The sequence below is a fragment of the Chelonia mydas genome, chromosome 9, assembly GCF_015237465.2.
Source record: "Chelonia mydas isolate rCheMyd1 chromosome 9, rCheMyd1.pri.v2, whole genome shotgun sequence".
NCBI classification, from domain to species: Eukaryota; Metazoa; Chordata; order Testudines; family Cheloniidae; genus Chelonia; species Chelonia mydas.
The window spans coordinates 89,909,130-89,924,610 of record NC_057855.1 but is presented as its reverse complement, the minus strand read 5'-3'; the positions used below and the strand labels follow the sequence as shown (position 1 = coordinate 89,924,610).

Sequence of the window (15,481 nt, the reverse complement as noted above, 5' to 3'; positions counted from 1 at the left end):
CATGTCTGTGTCTGTCAACTTCCTGCAGGGAATATCTCTCTCTCTCCTCCCCCGCTTTCAGTCCAGATTGTATCCCACCCCTTTGAGTGTGCAAGGGAGAGTACCCCAGGAGCCTCCATTCTTTGCAGCCATAGAGGCTCGCCACAATTGCAGTCCTGGTGCTACCTGAATGTGGCTAGACCGATTAGGTGAGTTCTGGCAACCTACAACACAAAGGTTTGAATGACTCAGAACTGAGTTTTGCTTTGGAAACTAATAGACACTGGTGGTTTTGGTTTAGGGTCACTTTGCATTCTGGGGTTCAGTCTAATCAAGACTAAGAGTGCAGACTCTCAAAAATGTCTACACAAAACCCCGTGAACCAATCCCCGACAGTTCTGTGTCTACACTATATATTGCATTTGCCATCTGCTGCTCAGTCATCTAACCCATCCCAATGCTTTTGAATCTGGTTGCATTGTTTCTCAGCATTTGCTCTGCCTCCAACCTCATTATCTGTAAAATTGGACACTGGGCCTGATTTTAATCTCACTTGTGCCAGTAAAAATCAGGACTAAACATTGCCATAAAAACAACATAAAATGAGCTCCGAACCAGGCTTATTGTCAATATCCAGCGACAAACCAAATACCTTGTTCTTGACTTCTTTTTACCCCTGCTCTGATGTCAGTTTCCTACCTGGTACTATTTTAGTTCCTACACCATGACTTTACCTTAGCACCTATTATGAACATCCCATTTTCCGAGAACAATGTTTCACTTACAGTAACATACTCCCTAGAAAGTGACACTGAAGAGAGGTCTGTGTAGCTGCGTTATTCTTATTAAAGGGTAGGATGGTATCTTACCTTTAAAAGCACATCTACTTCACATAAAGAATATGGCCTTTTTATGAAAAAAGCTATGTTGTTTCTTATGAGGAAGAATTCATTAAGCATGTAACTAGATCTTGCTTTTATGCTATGAAAGTCAGTAATAACCCTCCAGCCTGTGCTTGACTAGAGCTGTACTACCTCCAGCCCGCTCCAACGGTCTGCACTCTTTCAGCCATGTCATCTTGAGCTGCAATGTAATCAGATTTCCTAAAATGAAGCAGGATCAGCCTTGGTTTGTACTTGGATAGGAGACATCAAAGGAAGAAGCCCACGTTGTTGCAGAAAGTGATGTTTCCTTTGATTTCAATAGAGAAACACACCATGCTGTTTAAAGGGCACTGTGCTATCTTTTGGATGAGCCATAATGCCACATTGTTCATCATTTGTGCTTGTTAAAGATCTCATAATATACATCACTAGAGTTGGGGTTTGAATCCCAATGTCCCGGCCAGGTCGCACTTCAGATCATTACATTCTGCCTTAAATTCCCATAGCAGTTTCTGTTGCATATTATGCTATTTCAGTCACCTAACTATTTTGAATTGTTGCTGCTGTGTGGTGTTGTTAGGTGCTCTGTTTTATCCCCAGAGATGGGTGCAATTTAGTGATAGGTGAACTGTTTCCTGTATGCAGCGAGGTGTCACTCTTGGATTGTTTGGGTTGCAATTAGAGGGATGCAGTTGTTAGCACATCCTGTGTGTTCTTTGGTTCTTAAAATAGGGCTTGGTTCTTTAAAAACCTTCATCCACTGATAACTTTGGTGACAATGTCTTGCAGTGGAAATCCATGTCTGATGAATCCTGCTTTCAAAGCATCAGTGAATTTTGGCTGCCCGCTGCTGTGTGCTACAGTAATGAAACAAGCTATTGGTTTGAGGTAAGTGCAGTTACTAGACAGGTAATACAGTTATTCAATTATAAATGAAACTATTGCATTTTTGTAGCACAATGCTCTCGAAACATTTGTGTTTAACTCAGTAAATAGCACATTTCGCTATTATAGATAGATACACAGGCCTACAACCAGCAGTTCAGCTATTACAAAGTAACCCCACAAAGGCCGGAAGGCAAAGAGGAGCATGGAAATGACTGCCAGTCTGTCTGTTGGCTAAATGTTCTGTGCCACTAGTACCCAGGATTTTAAATGTTCTTTAATAATCTTTAAACTAAAATGCTGTGACTTTCATGGCCCAGAGGCTTTCCATGACGTCCCCAGACTCCCAGTTCAGACACATTCTTAATATATTAGAGTCTGATCCGAAGCCCATTAAGTCAATAGAAATACTCCCACTTCAGTGGATTTTGGATCAAGTGTTCAGTAAAGTTCTGCTTACAGAAGTTGCTACCTCCAGTCTTTACCAATACAAAAGAGAGGTAACAGGAAACTGCACTATGCAAAAGGTTCTAGATTACAGAGAGTAAACATCTCTCACAGTGATACAATTACTGTACTAACCTGTTGATCTCCCAGTCATTTGAAATGGCATACATTAAGGATGTGGCATGGGATAGGCATGATTAAAGGACACTCCTCATAATTCAGTCTGTCTAGTGGGAACACAGGGAAGGAAATAGCAATTTTTGTGCATTCCACAGGAAAATGTCTTAATTGAAAGTTGAAACTAGGGAAATAGCATACTTTGTAATTGTCACCTTTGGATCCAAGGAGAAATTTTTTCTATGGGGATAAGACATTCTCCACAAGGAAAATGTCACCTGTTAGGCTGGTGGCTACAGCATAATGTTGGATTGTTGCCTAGTATATAGATTTCTCCAATACACCTATTATGATATAGTAATCTGTCAATATTCTGAAAAGGCCTGACCCAGAGTACATTGAAGTCAATGGAAAAACTCCAATTGACTTTAATGGGCTCTGGGTCCGGTCCTGATTGAAGCTCCAGTCTAGTTTGAAGGTACTTTTCACAATATCCATGTCAAGCATTTAGGGACAGATGAGCAGTACCTTGCTCCATGAATAGTCCAACGTCGTAAGGTACTACTCAGTGTCCGTAAGGCTGGTAGAATCTGTCCCATAATGTTTAACAATTTTCTACTTTCTCTAATGTCACTTGAGTTATATTTTTTAAAATGCTTATATCCAAGTGAAACAGCAGGGGAAAACTTAGAATGTGATTAATCATGTTAGAATTGGTACTGGACACTGACCTTAACAGTCTTGCTCTTGTGACATTGCCGTGACATTTTTAATCAGCACCAGTGCTCGGGACCTTTAGTTTTGCACCTCATCCAGTGTTGATGCATCACTCTTCTTTCGCACTCTTTGCCCTGTTATAAAGAAGTAACTGAGCAGAGAATCATCATTCAGTAACATATGATATCACTTGTGTTGAATGGTCCAAGTTTTGCAAGCAAATTGTTAACAAGTATTGGCATGACTTGTAACTGTGCCAATGTTTAACTGACAGATCACTTGGGAACAAAGCAGGCTGGAACTATAAAATTGTGTCCTAATTCTGTAAATGAAGAATGAATGCCAGGGGCCATAAAAAATGTTCTTCGCAATTTAACTGCTCTTTTATTTAAGATCCAGAAATTAAACTTTTTAGCCCTGGACCTGCTTGTCTACCCGGGCACATTGAAATCAGTGAAGACTCAGGGACCGTAGTACCTGCTACCAGAAGAAGCAGAGGTAGAAAAAGATCCATCTGGGATGTGAAAGGAATAACCAATTCCTCCTTAGTTGCCAGCTCAAGAGTGCTTGCACAGACTGATCCCAGTAATAACACATGATCAGGCAGAAGGTCTCGGCTACATGACAAATGCATAGCAAATAAGAATTTTAATCCAATTTGCCATAAAAGGGGAAGAAGAAAAAACAGATGGAGAAAACAATTAACTGATAGACAGTTGAACTGGATTAAAATTCTTATTTGCCTTGGGTGAGGACATCAGCGAGGTCTCTTCCACCTCATCGGTTGTTACAAAGCTAAAAAGAAAAGAACTTAGCGGGCAAATCAGAAGATACAGGAGTCTCCCCAAATCTTCCTTAGAGCTGCCTGGCTATTAAGATGGGAGAGTTCCTTTTTCGCCACTTCAGCCATAAAGTGGGACTTGATTTGGATCTAGAAATCTACTTTCAAACCTAGGGGGTTTGATTTTGGACAGAACTGTATATTTCTGAAGTAAAAGTTCCTTTTGCTCTGGCAAGATACGAGTTCTGGGACACTACGTGTTTTTATTTTACAAGCAGAACAAGAATTAGAGTGTTGCACTGCATTGTCTATCTGTGCATTGGAACCCTTTTGTATTTTGATCATCTCCGCCTTGAGGAGGAACTTGTGTCTTACCAACTGGCCTTTAACAACTAGGCTCCAGTTCAGCAAGTTTCTTAAGCATGTTTCACTATGGCAGGGTGAATAATGGGTTTTTCAGTTTGATAGCACTTAAAACAAATCATTTTGGTTGGAACAAATTTTTTTGTTTCAACTTCAAGCATTTTTTAAATGTTTTTGAATTTTATAAATAAAATTAAAGACAATTTCAAAAAAAAAAAAAAAAAAGGAAATTCAAACTGAAAAATCAAAACATTTTTGTTTAGATTTTCCAGATTTTTTTTTAACTACTTTTCCCCAAAACAGACACTTTGGCAAGATTGACATGAATTCATGAAACATTTCAGTGTTTACGAAATCTGTTTTATGCTGGCAAAAAGTTTGTCAAAAATTAGCACAGCTCTACACTTAACTTTAAAAATGTAAGCAATCTCTGGCCTTGTCTACACTATGGGGGTAAGTCGATCTAAGTTATGCAACTCCAGCTACGTGAATAATGTAGCTGGAGTCGACATAGCTTAGGTTGACTTACTGCGGTGTCTACACCACGCTGCATTGACAGGAGACCAGAGCACCAGAGTTGATGGGAGAGCGATCTGTGGTCGATTTAATGGGTCTCTTCACTAGACCCACTAAATCAACCCCAGTGCATCAATCACCGCAGCTAAGTGTAGACATGCCCCTCTTGACTTCAGTGGGACTAAGCACAAGAATGTGTCTAGCTTTAAGAAATGTTTCAGGGATTCTCAAACTTCGTTACACTGCGACTCCCTTCTGACAACAAAAATTAGTACATGACCCCAGGAGTGGGGGAACCGAAGCTTGAGCCCACCTGAGCCCTACTGCCCTGATTGGGAGGGCTAAAGCTTTAGCCCCAATGTCCCGGGGTGGGCGGGGGAGGCAAAGCTGAAGCCCGAGAGCTTCAGCTCCAGGCAGGGGGTCTGTAACCTGAGCCCCGCCACCCAAGGCTTAAGCCCTCGGGCTTTGGCTTTAACCCCGGGCCCCAGCAAGTCTAAGCCAGCCCTGGCAACCCCATTAAAACGGAGTTGCGGCCCACTTTGGGGTCCCGACCCGCTGTTTGAGAACCGCTGATTAGTCCCATTGAAGTCGGTGGGGGATTGTTTACATGTTTAAAGTCAAATGCATGTTTAAATACCTTGCTGAATCAGGTCTGTAATCACCCTCACTAGAAGAAAAATTACTCTCCAAGGATCTGTATTGTGTGCATTATTTATTCTTTATTGTTTGCACAGGCTTCCATGTAGAGATAGATGGGTGTTTTTAAAAACCAAATGTCCTGTGAAAAACAGTTATTAGAACCAAGGAGGAAAATATTTTGCACATTCTTTTGCCAGACTCAGAATTTTAAAATAAAAATTTCTAGATGCTTTACGAAACTCCAAACTTCTCAACTATGTAAACGGCAAATAGCTGCAGCATTCCTACCAAAAAAGGGTTGTATTTAATCTGAAACTTCCAAATAGTTGTTCCCTGGGTAACTTGTGCAACCTTGATAACATGCGTAACAGAACATGCGTGGGTCTTCTATGCCAAACTCTCTGTCGCCTCTATAATATAGATTTTCCCCCCTTTTACTCATTTAAATATTTTGCAGAACTCTATCTGGAAACCTAGAAAAGTGCTGTGGGTGAAGAGTCTCCTGCTGGGAACATCCACTCTCTAGCTGCCAGCACATTTACTGGGGCTTATAATTCAATTAGAAGTCCCTAGTTAAGAACTCCATCAAACTCCTTGTATGGGACAAACCCCAGGGTTTTTTGAGGAGGGAGAAGATTTTGAACCATGTGTGTTCAATTTAACCAGTCTCAAAACAGGCGTTCTTCAAAGCCAAGCTTCCTCACAAGGAAAACAAATAACCTTATTCCAAATCTAGTTAAACAAAACCAACTGCTTGGAGGGAAGATTCTCAAATAGATGACTTGCACTAGTGCAGTCGGTGATGAAAATGTGCTGGGTACCAAAGACTGTCTTCATGCTGCCCACAGTCACATCTCACTCTAAAAGAAAGCGTTTACTTCTTCAATGAAACACAGTACAGATTCCCTCTTACCTTACTCTAGAGCAGCCTGAATGAATCACCTGCAAAATTACCTTACCAGACTTCCTTTGAAACAAACAAAATCTGATTTATCATGACAGCAAAATGAATTGAAATGTGGGGAATGACTGGGTACCCTTGGAGTACTTTCTCGTTTTAACTCAAAACCCCCCCACAAGCACATGCACGGGGCCCATGGTCTCTCCTGAGACCGGGGAGGGAAACATTTAGGGAGATGAATGTGTCTGTATGAAGTGGCAATCATTTCCTGCTGAGCAGCACCATCTAGAGGGCTTTGTAAGCCAAGTGGCAGCATAAAGCAGGGAAGAGGGATGGCAATATGCATGCCCTCCAAGGTGGACTCAACAGAAAAGATTTCTGTATTTTAAAATATTTAAACTTCTCTCGCATCTTGAAAAGGTATGGACTTGGTCCAATCCTTTATTTCAGTCTCCCTGCATTTCCTCTAAGGGTGGAGCAGGTAAGTTAATACTGACCAATCCCATGGTGTCTGGTTTGCAGGAGATGTCACCGTGAGCGTCCTTCTCCCCGTCCTGCCACCACCTGTGAATCCCAGTTCCCTGGCAGCACCACCAGTGGGGTGAAGGGAGAAAGGTGAGCAATACAGCTGAGATGATGCTTCCCCATTCTGAGCTGGGATATGTGCTCTCCCCTCCCCCCCACCAGTCTTGCTTTTATGGAAACAGAGGGGATGGGCACGGCCCACAACTGATCTTAAAGCAGACAGACAGCAGTTTAACAGCCATTCAAATTCATGCCTACTGCACAGGGTATGCATGGGAATAGGCCTTGGTCCTGGCTTTTGTTAGTAGATAGTAAGGACTTCCTAGCCAGTTTCAAAAGGGTTCATTATACTGAACTGAGTATTTAACGGCTTTTAATACTTAGAGCATAAATCCCCTTCTTGTCCATGTCAGCTTCCTAATAACGCTTGACCCTTGGCAACAGCCACTGTATATGAAAACCTACAAAACTTCTTCTCTGGCATATGGGCCTAATCCTGCACCACTGAAATCAATAGCCAAACTTCCATCAGCTTTAATTATGTAAGATTAAACCTTATTAAAGTCAATGGGAATTTGGTGACAGACTTCAATAGGAGCAGGATCCCCTTTCAAAGTTAAAGTTATGATCAGAATAAGCATTGCCGCTAAATTCTATATACTATGAGCCCCCTTCCCATTGATAGTCTTAAATCATTCTCTCTCTCTCTCACACTCACACACACACACACACACACACACACACACACACACACACACAACCATCTATAAACACACTTTTAGGAATTTCACAACAGTCCCAAATAAACTGGATATAAACAGGCCATCAGGAAGTTTAGATTGGAAATTAGATGAAGGTTTATAACCATCAGAGGAGTGAAGTTCTGGAACAGCTTTCAAAGGGAAGCAGTGGGGGCAAAAGACCTATCTGGCTTCAAGATTAAATTCAGTACGTTTATGGAGGGGATGGTATGATGGGGTAACGTGATTTGGGCAATTAACTGATCTTTAACTATTCATGGTAAATAGGCCCAATGGCCTGTGATGGGATGTTAGATGGGGTGGGACCTGAGTTACTACAGAGAATTCTTTCATCTGGCTGGTGAATCTTGCCCACGTGCTCAGGATTCAGCTGATTGCCATATTAGGGGTCGGGAAGGAATTTTCCTCCATGGTAGACTGGAAGAAGCCCTGGGGGTTTTTCACCTTCCTCTGCAGCGTGGGGCATGGGTCACTTGCTGGAGGATTCTCTGCACCTTGAAGTCTTTAAACTATGATTTGAGGACTTCAATAGCTCAGACATAGGTGAGAGGTTTATCGCAGGAGTGGGTGGGTGAGATTCTGTGGCCTGCATTGTGCAGGAGGTCAGACTAGATGATCACAATGGTCCCTTCTGACCTTAATGTCTAGGAGTTTCCAAAGACTTTACATTAGAGCTGTGCAAATAACAGGTTTTTCAGTTCAGTAGCTGAACTGAAAAATCAAGAAAAATTCGTTTCAGGTCCAACAAAACATCTTGTTTGAAATGAAGCTTTTTTGTTTGGGGTTTTTAATTATTTTTTAATAGTCCTTTGGAATTGAAAAATCAAAACTTTTCATTTCAGAAATGTCTAAACTGAACACTGATTTTTTTTGGAAATTTTCACACGGAATTCATTAAATATTTGACTCCACTTTGCATTTTTCATATGAAAAAATATTTTGTCCGTACAACTTCACCCAGCTCTAATTTCGATTCATAAGGCTTTGATAACAGGAGAGACACCTTGTGCTGGGCTTTGGTATTCAATGGGGAGCTATTGCAGAAAATGTAGCACCAGGGATGTTTGTTTGCAGTGACCTGTGTTGCTAAGCATATGGAGTGCTGGGCTGTTCAGCAGATGGATTTGGGGCTGGGGCGGGGGGTTAGTTTAATTCCTAGATATGAGTTGTAGTCAAACCTAGAAGTCACAAATGTGCCGATCTCTGTGTCTGATAGGTTGGGATGGCATATACTAGCCAGTTGCCGATGGCAGTGGCTGATTTTTATAGCCATGGCTAACTGGAGATCCAGTAGGAATGAGAAGTCAAAAGGATCACAAGGCTGTGAACTGACTGAGCAGTGCAAGAGCTGCTTTTTATAATGGTGTATATTAGGAGGAACAAGCCATTTCTTCCTACCAGCATCCTCTCCACATTGCCGGGGGTTAGCTTCAGCCAGCTCCACTCCATCCAGGTATTCCTCTCCACTAGGCAGTGGGAAAGCTGGGCATGGGTGCTATTTATGTGTAAGCAGAGTCTGAATGAGCTCTCCCCTGACGTCTAGTGATGAGTTGTTGAAGAAGACTTCAGGAGCTGATCTCGTTTGCATGGGCAAACCCACCCTGCCTAGGTGTTCAGCATGATGGGATTGCTTGCCCGTATGGTCACTTTTGGCTGGTGTTGGATTCCCAGTCTCCTTGTTATTGGGGCAGGAGTAATCCTTGTTATGTGAATCCTGGGCAGCAGAACTGTACTTGGCATTTCCCAATGGAGAGACTCACCCTCAACTAAGCGCCACTCGCTAGGCAGGGGACATGGGTTCCAAAGCCCAGTGAGGGGAGAGATGGTGGGGACGGGTACTTGTACTTGGTGGTGTGAGCCCTAGACACCATCTGACCCTTCCTCTCTCCACTGTGTAATAACAGAGCTAATTTAGACTCAATTTAGTCTTGTTACACGCTGCAGAGTTGAAATCACTGATACCTAGCTCTGAGTATTAGACTTGCTTTGGGATAGTATCTCTGATGCAAGGGACTACCCAGTATGCACCAGCAGTGAGGCTCCCCCACTAACAGCTGAAATCACTGAGAGTTGTGTTGAGTGGTGGGCCCTGAAGACATCTTGGCGAGCTGCCAGCAGGGCGGCTGGCGGAGAGGTGTGGTGAGCGGCCAGCAGGGCAGCTGGCAGAGAGGGCCAGAGCAGAGCCCCACAGAGAGGCGTGGAGAGTGAGTGCCCGAGCAGCAGAGCGAGTAAGGTGCCTCCTTACTCCCCCTCTCCCTCCCTCCCTCCCTTCCTCCCCCCCCCCCCGTGGGAGGTGAATGCCGCAGATGCAACTCTGGGTCTGCACTGTCCAAGGACAGCAACTGTGAGTGGGGTACAGAGAAGGGACGGCCACATTAAAGGGACTTTTGGGTTGCTGGACTTAAGAACCTGAGGGGAAAAGGACACTGCCCAACTTACTTGCAGGTGGGTCTTTCACTCATGGTTTATGTTTATGAGCCTTGTTTGCAGTGTTTCCCCAAATTAATGCAGTTATTTCCCTCCTTTTATTAAAAGTTTTTTGGTACACTCAGACTCTGTGCTTGAGAAGGGAAGTATTGCCTTTAGAGGTGCCCAGGGGGGTGATGTCCCTGGGTGGAGGCTCGAGACAGTTTTGTGTTGTATTGTTGAAAAGGAACCCCTAGATACTGAACCTGGCCCTTGTTGATGCCAGCTCTGACTGGCAGAAGGGTTACATACGTCTGACACACGAGATGTAGAGCTGTATGTCATCACCATATTAATGGTACTCCACCAGCTTCCCGGCTGCCTTCAGGTGGATGCTGAATAAGATGGGATACAGAACTGAGCCTTGTGGAACTGCATAGGCAAGGCCCCTGGAAGCGGAGTGGTCAATTGACCATCGCAACCCTCTGAATTTAGTCTGAGAGGAAAGATGCCTGCTGTTTCGGGGTATTTCCATACACCTCTGCGTTCTCTTGGGGGTGGGCAGGAGCCTGTAGTGATCAACTATCTTACGTACTGCAGAGACGTCCAGCAGGATAAGTATGTGTGGACATCATTCACCAAAGCAGTAAGGGCTGTGTCTGTACCATGTCCTGGCCTGAAGCCCGAGAGAGGTTCCAGGGCATTGGAGACTGGTGTTTCGTGTCCCACTCCCCACCACCTTCTTGATTAGGTTGCTCAGAAAAGGTTAGACATAGCACAGTGACTTGTATGGTGGAAAGCACAGAGTGGTGGCTTTTCTAGTTCTGGTTGGACTATTGTGCAGTTCAGGGTAGTCAGGAGGATTCCCTCTGTGAAGGATGTGTTGATGCTATTGTTAAATCTCAGGTGTGTTCTCTTCTCTCTTTCCAAGCAGAAAAGGCAGGTGGTGCCCAGTACTGGGGGTGGCCCTGATTGCTATGACTTCTTGTGCAATTGGGCTGAATTCTCTCGGAGGACTTTGTGCCTTTTTTAGTCCTTTGTCAGGCTTGTTGTTCCTACTACCCCATGAGGCCCTCTTGGATGGAGAGATCACCTGTATGAAATAAGACAGTTCCACACAGAGCGAGATGTGAGGTTCTGGGGGGCATGGGGAGGCATTCTGGGTTTCCGAAATGATTTAGTTTGGAAAGGTCCCATCAGTGTTACTATGCTCCCTTTCTGGCAGAGAAGACATTTCAGGGTAAAGACCTACATTTCTAATGCAGAAAAAGGCAAGTCAGAGTCTGAACTGAGCCCTGCTGTCCCACCTTTGCTAAAGCTGCTGAGTGCTTGGCCTGTTCCAGGCTCGCTTTCCTATAACGTCCTTTTCAGTGAATGGACTGAGAGGTTTTGCCCAGGTGCACTCTGCTACAGGACCGTTCATTGCCTGTATCTTATTCAGGAAGGGTTAGCATCAAAGTCTAAGCATATCACGTCAAGATTTGAAGTTAACTCTCACCCCTAATAAAGCAAATGACTGTGTTCCTCATCCCAACGCCGTAGGTTCTCTTTCCTGGGAACGATTATTCTTGCAGCCAGGGAGGGCTGGAAACATTTCTGTTGAACTAAAGCTTGATTCCAAATCCATGAGTTAATCACATCTATGGGTTGGCCTTGACATCGGTTTTATAGCTAGCCAGTAGGTTTATGATCATGCTATGCTGAAATCAGGCATTTATCTAATAAACTTTGCTGGACTGCTGGCCTCTGCTGTCTCTACTTTTCATTTCCCACATAAGTTCCCCTGGTGCTTTCCCTTTCTAACAATTCTCCCAGCCCTCCTCCCTTCACCAGAAGACCAGAATGCTTCCTCTGACAAGCATAGTATAGAAGTGCATCCTGCCTGCATTATTGCTAGGTATCTTATAACTCCAGAGGTAAAGTGGAGTGGTTGTTCTATTGTCCCTGCACATAGCTACTAAATGTAAGGGAAATCCTTTCAAGAAAGAGATCTCTTTTCTCCAGCTTTAGGGGGGTGTCACATATTTAATTATTTTCCTCTTGTTAAAGGGAAGAGGAAGGATGGAGCATGAAATCTCTCCCCAAAAGATACTAATTCAATAAAATGTACCTATTGTATACTTAGGAAATGATTACAGTATCACTGGCAGCAGTTGGCTAAACAGAAGCATCAGTCATTGGGCCTTAGTCCCCTGGTGAGCTAGTGCTCTGATGTCTGTGTTATGTACACAGTGTACTTAGCAACATACCATTCACAAATTCCTTTGTAGCCTTAAAAAAGTAATCACCATATTTAGGAATTCTTGGGGGAGCTATTTCCCTTGTATATTCTAGTGTGTTTGGTTTATACTCCCAAATATCATCACAAAAAACAGACTAATTCTCACCACAAGAGGAATGTCGAATATACTCTTACAAAGCAACCAAATGGTGAATTACTTTGAGACCGGTTTCAGAGATGTCATAATGCTTAAACTGCTAGGGGAAGATGAGGGGTCATGGTTTTAAATATCTTGTAGGGGTGCTAGGCCAAGGGAAGGAGTAGGATGGCGGAGGGATGGACTAGAATAGTGATTTCTCCACCAGTGGGTCATGATGCCTGGTGGGGGGAGGGGTCATAAGGCATTGAAAAATGTATTGCAATCTAAATCAAAGAAACTCTTGTTTTCCCCTTTCCCTGCCCACTCTTACCCTTTAAAGTCAAATATTCTCTGTCAACCATTTGAAACCCCCTCAAACTATGTAGCCATTGCATTGACACTTTTCTTTAAAAATCTTATAGTAAATGTAAGGAGGTTACAAACACTTTTTTACTTTTGAATAAGGAGCCATCACCACCCCGGGAACGGCTGAAAAACGATGGACTAGACTGCACGCAACATATCCCAGCCTGCTGGAAGGATCTTTGGAGCAAAGATGTACTGATCAGAAGATACCGTGGGTGTGTCCCACGTGCGCAGCATCCTGTGATTGCAGAAGAACCTCAGACAATAAGGGACCTTGGGCCTTTTTATCCTCTCTTTATATGTTTATGAATCAGAATCTTTGTGGGTGAAGAAAATTAGCAGTGACGGGAGATTTTAGTGCTGAATAGGAGGTCTCTGATATTCTGTGTGGGGAAGTTGGGGGGCTTCACACATTTCTACAGTGCATTCTCAGGAAAACGTGAGCCAGATCTGCACTGGGAAAATGTTGGGTGCATCTGAGGAGGTGGGAGGGGCCTTCTGCCACCTTTCCTCTAAACCCATAGATCCTGGGGGCACAGGTGAAAGCAGCCTTAAGGCTGCTCTAACTTGTGCTAGATGCAACAGGTTCCTATGTATGTTCCACAAGCTCAAGATCTCCAGAGCACAAGGCTCTCCAGCCACACCCCTGGACCGCTCCCTAAACCAGGGCACTAAGAACCTGTGGCATGTGGGGTGTTCTGGAGATAAGTTGGTGGGAGCAATGGAATGAGGAGGCATTACTTGTATAAAGTGCCTATTTTATGCTAAGCCAAGCACTAATGCAAACACTAAAGAATATTACAAACTCTAACCAGTTCAAGTGAGTAAGTTTTGCACATAGACATTCAACTATGTACCTTGTCTCAGCATCCTCCTGAACGCTGCTTCACCATGCTGGGAGTGACAGTCGCTATTTTGCTTTTCGTGGGGGTCAAAACAAAGTTCTGTGCTCTGGTGAAAAACCAAGAATTTAGTCCAAGGTTCCTAGAATCTAATCTGGAATGAGCCACAGATTCCCTTGGTGGCCTTTGACAAATGACATTGCCCTAGGTCTAGCTGGAAAACCGGGTAAAGAAAGATTTCCCTGAGGATAAACACGACACCACACCCTCATTTAAAATGACGGAGAACTTCTGAACATTGCCATGCAGTGAGCCAGATCAGTGTGGCTTCTGGTGAATTGGGTGCATGCATCTGAATGCTAAATTTGGCCATCTAACTGGATTTGGGGTACATTTCGTGCTTGTAGAGCAGCAAAGATTTATGCTGAGGAAACTGACCTTGAAGATTTCCTTCAGCTGATTCAGGTGCAGAATGTAAAGGACAGAAGTAAAAACAACCCCCCTCTACTTAAAACTAAGCTAAATTATTACTAAAGTTTGGAAAGCATGGTTTGTCATCCCCCATTGCTATATAAATGTTATTCCTTTTATTGGATAGTGCAAATAATATAACTCTCAAACTCATCAATAACTCATATTGATGAATAGCTTAGCACAAGAGGACAGGGGAAAGATGACATTTTTTGCAAAAATTTGCATATTGTGACTGAATTGGCTCAGTATGCAAAGCCCCTGTAGCACATTCAAGGATACAAGATATGAAATGGAATCATCCTGTGTGTAAGTTTTAATGAAAATAAAACATTCTGGAGAGAGATTTGTTTTCACGTAATTGAGGAAAATAATTTTAAGCTCCTCAGAAATCCTTAACTTGTAGCTGTTTCGGCAAAGAAACTAAAGATTTTTAAATATAATATGAACACACTATATTTGTATGTTAATGTGATTAATTGTAACTACAATTAATTAGTTGTAGTGCGACTGACCTACAAGCCCTGCCTGGCTTTCTTACCTCTAGTTTTATTTATAACACTTTTTTTTTTAATTTATTAAACAACTTTTTTTTCGCTTACCTTGTGAGTTTCTTGGTCAAGCTATACCACATGAGTGTGGAAAATGTTAAGCAACGACAGCTAATTTGAGGGTGCTGTTTCTTTTCTCTTGGGCTTTGGTGCTTTCATGGGTGAGGTCTGATTTCATTCACAATTGGAGAGCGCTTGTCTCACAGAACGCCAGAGCCTGAGGAATCTGGAAGAAGCTGAGTTCGAAGTTTCTGGCCTCTGTTCTGGGGGTGAGGCACTCGATCTAAGTTATTGTTTGCACATGACAACTATCAAAAGCAGGTTCTCCACCAGTTCAGCCAAACAAATAAGTTTGCCTGTATCTTCTCTACTTGCCAGTTCTGCCATCTGTGCAGCCTATGACATGGCTTTTGGTGGTTTTTAAAATGCAAAAGTTAGTGACCGGGGCTGATTTTGAGTATAGTTGAGGTTCTCTCTGTCCCAGGTTTGCATCCACAGGGATGTTGTGAGAATAAATACACTAAAGATTGTGAGGCCATAGAAGTAGCACAGATCGAATCAGTCCAGTCTCCTTGCCCCGTCCATTCCTTGGCCTCCCTATTAAGACTTCCAGTGAGGGGCTAAGAAGTTTCATTCAGTGTGGTGAGTTTGTGATGTTGACCCTCGTCTGCAGAACTTGAACAAAGACCCACCAGCTGTGTGGTCCCAGACCAAACAGACGGCAACACATCTCTCCCTGCCGGGGTCTAGTTGGATCCTGTGACCCTTGGCACCTTATTGCTTAGGCATGAAAATAAAAAATGGAGCTCTGTGAAGCCCTTTCCTGACTGCAATAATGCCTTTCTTTGTGGTGCTGGATAATACTCAGCACAAGTGGGATTGGTATTCATGTCGCTGAATGGGCCTTGGAAGTACTTTATCTCTGTGTTGGCCAGGCAAGGACTGTACATCAGCAACCGCAGGCATAATT

At 43.3% G+C, this 15,481-nt stretch overlaps 1 long non-coding RNA gene across 3 annotated transcripts in view; it reads left to right on the top strand.

Moving 5' to 3' along the window:
* LOC122461786 overlaps nt 1-14,596 on the top strand; it is an 84,868-nt gene extending 70,272 nt beyond the window's left edge. For all 3 annotated transcript variants that reach the window (XR_006283964.1, XR_006283965.1, XR_006283966.1), the window contains 3 exons: nt 1,653-1,751; nt 6,752-6,844; nt 12,747-14,596. This is a non-coding gene — a long non-coding RNA (uncharacterized LOC122461786). The remainder of the gene's footprint in view (nt 1-1,652; nt 1,752-6,751; nt 6,845-12,746) is intronic.
* The last annotated feature ends 885 nt before the right edge of the window (nt 14,597-15,481 follow it).